The sequence below is a fragment of the Triticum aestivum genome, chromosome 5B (genome assembly GCF_018294505.1).
Source record: "Triticum aestivum cultivar Chinese Spring chromosome 5B, IWGSC CS RefSeq v2.1, whole genome shotgun sequence".
NCBI classification, from domain to species: Eukaryota; Viridiplantae; Streptophyta; class Magnoliopsida; order Poales; family Poaceae; genus Triticum; species Triticum aestivum.
Window position 1 is genome coordinate 246,604,494 of NC_057807.1, and position 7,346 is coordinate 246,611,839.

Here is a 7,346-nt window from a genome sequence, read left to right on the forward strand (position 1 = left end):
GAAGGAAAGGGGGGGGGGGGCCCCCTCCTAGTCCAATTCGGACCAGAGGGGGAGGGGGCGCGCGGCCCATGCTGGCCGCCCCTCTCTCCTTTCCCCTAGGGCCCATGAGGCCCAATACTCTCCCGGGGGGTTCCGGTAACCCCCCCGGCACTCCGGTTTTCTCCGAAATCACCCGGAACACTTCCGGTGTCTGAATATAGTCGTCCAATATATCAATCTTTATGTCTCGACCATTTCGAGACTCCTCGTCATGTCCATGATCACATCCGGGACTCCGAACAAACTTCGGTACATCAAAACTTATAAACTCATAATAAAACTGTCATCATAACGTTAAGCGTGCGGACCCTACGGGTTCGAGAACTATGTAGACATGACCTAGAACCATTCTTGGTCAATAACCAATAGCGGGACCTGGATGCCCATATTGGTCCCTACATATTCTACGAAGATCTTTATCGGTCAAACCGCATAACAACATACGTTGTTCCCTTTGTCATCGGTATGTTACTTGCCCGAGATTTGATCGTCGGTATCCAATACCTAGTTCAATCTCGTTACCGGCAAGTCTCTTTACTCGTTCCGTAATACATCATCTTATAACTAACTCATTAGTTACAATGCTTTCAAGGCTTAGGTGATGAGTATTACCGAGAGGGCCCAGAGATACCTCTCCGACAATCGGAGTGACAAAACCTAATCTCGAATTATGCCAACCCAACATGTACCTTCGGAAACACCTGTAGAGCACCTTTATAATCACCCAGTTACGTTGTGACGTTTGGTAGCACACAAAGTGTTCTTCCGGTAAACGGGAGTTGCACAATCTCATAGTTGTAGGAACTTTGTATAAGTCATGAAGAAAGCAATAGCAATATACTAAACGATCAAGTGCTAGGCTAACGGAATGGGTCATGTCAATCACATCATTCTCCTAATGATGTGATCCCATTAATCAAATGACAACACATGTCTATGGTTAGGAAACATAACCATCTTTGATTAATGAGCTAGTCAAGTAGAGGCATACTAGTGACTATATGTTTGTCTATGTATTCACACATGTATCATGTTCCCGGTTAATATAATTCTAGCATGAATAATAAACATTTATCATGATATGAGAAAATAAATAATAACTTTATTATTGCCTCTAGGGCATATTTCCTTCACTTTGCATATGCAGGGGTTTATAGGCGGACACTCTTCGAGTTGTCCGCAATGCATTCCATAGATAATCTGACTAATTTTTATGTTTTCATGAATCTTAGATACTAAACAACATCATAATGATTATGAGCTTGCGCGCATGAAAAGAATAAAGCAGAACAATGCATGGCTGCCAAACTTTGCATTAAGGGACTAAAATCAAGTCTGGATGCAATGCAATGCAAATGCTCTCCACCTACAGATTCATGCTCATATTATGATCCTAACAGTGATTCTGAGCTAGAGGGAGACCTAAGTCAATGTAGCTCCCTAGTGGAGGAGTCATAAGCAGATGCCCTATCCTATTCACCCATCAAGGTGCTTGCTCTAACATTCCAAGGTTATATTGGTCGCACATATCTTGCAACTGATGCTTTGCATTGCTTCTACTTTGTTGCACTGCCATTAGCTTAGTTTACACTTTGTATATGTGAATACACCCTGCCTATCCATTTTCAGTATATATTCCATCTGTCATCATACCATATTTATCTATTCAAGTGTTGTTCATGTGTATCAGGTGTTCAAAAGGAAGAGGGCGATTGCTGATCGCAGAGGGGCACGAACAAAGTATTTGGAAAAGGTAGTGACACCTGATAAATCAAATAGCCCATTATGTGTAGTTGCAATATCACCAGACCTAGAAAACACGGCCACAACTCTAGTAGACTCTAGCCCTACTACACTGGCCATCTCTGATGCCCCAACTCAGTGGACCCCAACTGCCGCAAATAGTATGATGATGCCAGTTGACATAGCACCACCTTTTCGACACAAAACCCCCATTCCAGCAAAGAGTACACCAAATCCAGTTGCCAAATCCCTTTTCGAATGAGAGAGAGCCCCAATTGCAGCAAATAGGACTCCTGTTCGACTTCTTCCCAGTTTATAAGACGGAGCTTATATTGTTGTCAGGAACTTTGTGCGCATCTTTCCTTCATGGAAAGATTATACGATGGACAAAGAACAATTTCCAATATTCCTCCGCAACTTATGTGTAAGTAATGTACTAATGTTATTCATGGTAATTACTCCATATGTTTCTGCTAACAAAAGACACAGGATTTCATTCTTTTAAATAGGCAAGGACCAAACTAGATTGTCAAGACGAGCAAGGGTTGGTTGTGCTTTTCAAGCACTCGTTGATGAAGTATCGTTCCTACCTGTGGCAAGCGCACTTCGATGGCAAGCCTCTAAACAAAATTTCTGTAAAGTCTCTGGTGCTACATTTATCAGACAGTGACTGGATAATCTTGTTACATATTGGTCTCGTCTGCAGTGTAAGGTACTGTCTATGATATCACATCACAATTTGAACTACATTTCTGCATGTTCCTTAACGTCTCACTTGTACGAAAACTGTTTGCAGAAGAACATTCATTCTCAAGGGACCACATAATCTCGCAACTATACTGCACACTGCATTGCTCTTGTGAGTACCTCTTGCCCTGTATGACCATACTTACTTTCATAGCGGGTTGATTATATAGCATCACTGTAGATGTTAGCCTCGTTATCGTCCATTTGGTGGACATTATAAGATTCGTATGGACTCTTACATAAATTTAGAATCAACCCAATGCTTTTGAAGAGGTTTAGCTCTGTAGTCCTCTTGTAAGGACTGAACGTCGTCTATCATTGTACTTACATTAACAACTACTCCCTCCGTCCCATAATATAAGAACGTTTTGTACAGTACACCAGTGTTCAAAACGCTTATATTACTGGAAGAGCGATTGGTTAATTGTGTAGCATTCTGCATCTTATCTCCCTCGCCCACCATTTATTAAAAAATATCATATCTATATTTAATCTTACGATAAATTTGAATACACAGACAATGCCACTGCAGAAGTGTAGCCCATTGCTCTTGTCAGTACATTTTGTCCTGTAACGCTTGTACTTCCAGGGATTGGTAGTTGATTATGTAGCATCAATTTGCATCTTATCTTCATTATCCTCCATCCCTTCCAGTATTATCATATCTATAATTACTCTCTACAAAATGTAGAGTACATGCAATGCTTATGAAGAAGATTATGTGCTGAAATTCTTGAGTTATCCTTCCCTTGACATGGAGAAGGGCATTATAAAGCCGGTGTTAACTGTTAAGGTAAGTCAGTCCTTCTAAAGCCTTTATCCTCAACTAATGTTTAATTTGCTCATACTCCCTATCTTTAACTGCTGTTTAGTTTGCTGTTTCTATCAAAATGCATGTTCGCAACAACTGCAAGTTCCAAGTTTTACTTGTAAAACCAAATTCCTTATTCATACCATGCACATTACTCGATACTCCCTATATGTATGCTTTTTTTGTGGATCTATAATCCAGTGTGTGATGAAGCAGCCCACGTTTGCACCTTGTCATCTCCTGTTTTATCTTACTGATGTGGTTTATGATATGAACAACATGCCATGCACATTAATCAAAATTGCCATGCACATTAACCAAAATAGATACAATGATTGTCTTTGCCCTTCATCTATGCTTGTTATGTTGACATGGTAATCCAGTAGTGTGGTGAAGCTCCCCGCATTATGAACAATGCCAAATTATGCTATTGATATTTTGAACTTACTCTTTATTTTCTAATTTGAAATTGGATGGAACTAACAACATAATTATCATCTTTGTTTATACATGTGCAAAACCTATCATCTCTCTGCTTGTTTCAGGGTCAGATGCCTGATGGCATGCACAAGTCTGTTAAAGGCCGTGAGACAAACCCAACATATATTGCAGCAAAGAAGGCAAAACATCTAGAAGATAGCGAGACAACCCCAAAGTCTTGTCTTGATGTAGTGTTCAAGTTACTTGAGACTAGCAGTCAGACAAACTCACAGAATTCGTTGTCTGAATCAGTTCAACTTCTTCAATCCCAAGTCCTAGCAGAAAGGCATTCTGCAACTCAACTTTGACTTGAAGTCCTATCTCTAAGAAAGATTGCGGAAAACACTAATGAGAACCTCATTGCTAAACAACTACACCTGGAAGCTATGTCCGACATGCTAGGCCGGTCTCACAGCCTTGCTCAGCAGCTTGCGCAGCTGTTCCCGCACAAGGCTAACCTTTCTTGAAGTGTCTTGGAAGTGGTCTTGGTTCAGTATTATTTTGCTATGCTACAATGGCGCCCAGTTTTTTTAATCTGCTTCTTCGTTGTGCTTTATGATCACTGGTGGCAAACTTCGATGCCCAGTGGATGTAATATACCATAAATCCTTCATTATATAGTGTAGGTTTATTCTACGTTACTATGTTGTAGTTTCTTTATTGTATAGAGTAGGTTTGTGCTGAATTCCTTCCAGTTACTACCATCATTCGCTATCTGAAAATAAATGAAGAAAATCTGATGTAGTCGACCGGGCCGAAACATTCACCTCTAACTGGCCTACTTTTTAGCGGGCCACAATTGGGCTGGCCTGCAATTTTCTTAGGCTTGGAAGGCCATTGGGGCCTTCACACTTTGCGCCAGGCCCACAACTTACATGGGCTACATTCGGCCCAAAGTTTAGTTGGGCCTTTAGTGGACCCAACGCTTAGTTGGGCCCATGTAGCTTTGGGCCATTAACAGGCTGGATATTGTACTGGCCTGTTATGGCCCAGAAGTGACCATGTGCCTTTAGCAGGCCGAAATGCATGTTGGGACTCAATTTTCACTAGTCGTCGACGGGCCTTCAGCAGGCTGAAATGTAGACTGGGCCTTTTTTGGCCCAGTTATATGACGGGCCATTACCAGGCCGAAACATATCTCGAGCCTTAGTTGGCCCACTGATATCATGGGCCTTTAACAGGCTGAAAGCGTTGTAGAGGCATCAACGGGCCGAATTATACGAAAGGCCCTTAACAGGCCCAAAATCACGTTGGGCTGAATTGTTGCCACCTTTATCACGGGCCGTTAGAGGGCTGGATGTCACATCGGACCATATATGGCCCATGGGCAGCACGGGCCATTCCTAGTCCGAAAGACACACCGGGCTGAAATGGGCCCATGTCTACATCGGGCCTCTAACAGGCCGTAATGTCACTGGGCCGTAATTGGGCCCAAATATTCGGCGAACAATTAATGGGCCAGTTGTGGCTTCAGGCCGTAAATGGGCCATGTTTAAATAGGCCGTTATTGGGCTGGCCCACCAGTACCTGAGTAAATACTATGGGCCTTTGACTGGGCCGGCCTTTTTAACCTATATGGGCCTTGGTTCGGCCCTACCACGTGTCGACGTATCATAGGCATGTCTCCTCCATTGGACGGATGACATCTGGCCCACCTAGGAGCCGACACGTGTTTCCTCCAGCCAATGATGATTTTACACGTGGAAAATCCCCATTGGTACGGGCTGTTAACGGGTTATCGGATCCAAACTGGAACCCAATAGCTTAACAGCGACCCGTTACGGTGGATGCCACATGTCGAGCACCTCCACATGCCGGTTTTTGATATTACAAAACATAACCATCTCATACAACAACGTATATCACATCATGTCTTGACCGTATCACATCACAACATGCCCTGCAAAAACAAGTTAGACGTCCTCTACTTTGTTGTTGCAAGCTTTACGTGGCTGCTATAGGCTTCTAGCAAGAACCATTCTTAACACGCAAAAACCACAATGGTGATTTATCAGTTTGTTGTTTTAACCTTCTTCAAGGACCAGCCATAGTCAAGTTCGATTCAACTAAAGTAGGAGAAACAAACACCCGCCAGCCACCTTTATGCAAAACAAGTTGCATGTCAGTCGGTAGAACCGGTCTCATGTGTGTGGACATGTATGGTTTGATGGAAATATGCCCTAGAGGCAATAATAAAATGGTTATTATTATATTCCCTTAATCATGATAAAGTTTTATTATTCACGCTAGAATTGTATTGACCGGAAACTTATATACATGTGTGGATACATAAACAAATACTGTGTCCCTAGTGAGCCTCTACTAGACTAGCCCGTTGATCAAATATGGTTAATGTTTCCTAACCATAGACATGAGTTGTCATTTGATAACGGGATCACATCATTAGGAGAATGATGTGATGGACAAGACCCAACCGTTAGCATATCATATGATCATTCAGTTTACTGCTACTGCTTTCTTAATGTCAAATACATGTTCCTTCGATCATGAGATCATGCAACTCCCAGGTACCAGAGAAATACCTTGTGTGCTATCAAACATCACAATGTAGTTGGGTGATCATAAATATGCTCTATAGGTATCTCCGAAGGTGTCTATTGAGTTGGTGTGAATCAAGATTGGGATTTGTCATTCTGTGTATTGGAGAGGTATCTCTGGGCCCTCTCGGTAATATACATCACAAGAAGCTTGCAAGCAAAGTGACTAAGGAGTTAGTTGCAAGATGATGTATTACGGAATGAGTAAAGAGACTTGGCGGTAACGAGATTGAACTAGGTATAGAGATACCAATGATTGAATCTCGGCAAGTAACATACCGACATACAAAGGGAATTACGTATGTTGTCATAAAGGTTCAACCGATAAAAGATATTCATGGAATATGTAGGAATCAATATGGGCATCCAGGTCCCGCTATTGGTTATTGACCGGAGAGGTGTCTCGGTCATGACTACATAATTACCAAACCCGTAGGGCCGCACGATTAACGTTCGTTGACACCAGAGTAGTATTGGGATATTTGATGAGTGGTAACCAAATGTTCTTCGGAGTCCCGGATGAGATACTGGACATCCACAAGTGGGTTCACCACGAGGGGTACGGAAGTCCACAAGTGGGTTCACCGCGGCCCAAGGGCTAGCATGGGCTGCGGTGAGGTGCCCTGGCCTTACTGGGCTAGGCGCACCAAGTCCTCAAAAGCCCATGTGGCTAGGGAAGGCAAAAAAAGGATGGAGTCCTAGTAGGAATAGGATTGGACTTGGAGTCCAAGTCCTCTCCCCCTTAGCTGCACCCTAGGGCTTGGAGGGACTGTTTCCCACGCCCCTCCACCTATATATAGAGGGGAGGGGCACCCCAAGAGGACACACCAAGCCCTTGGCACCCCACTCTCTCCCGTTACTCTGTAGTTTGACGCTTAGCGAAGCGCTATCGGTGTTCCACCACCACCATCACCACCACGCCGTCATGTTGGTTGTGATCCCATCTACTTCTCCTCTCCCGCTTGCTG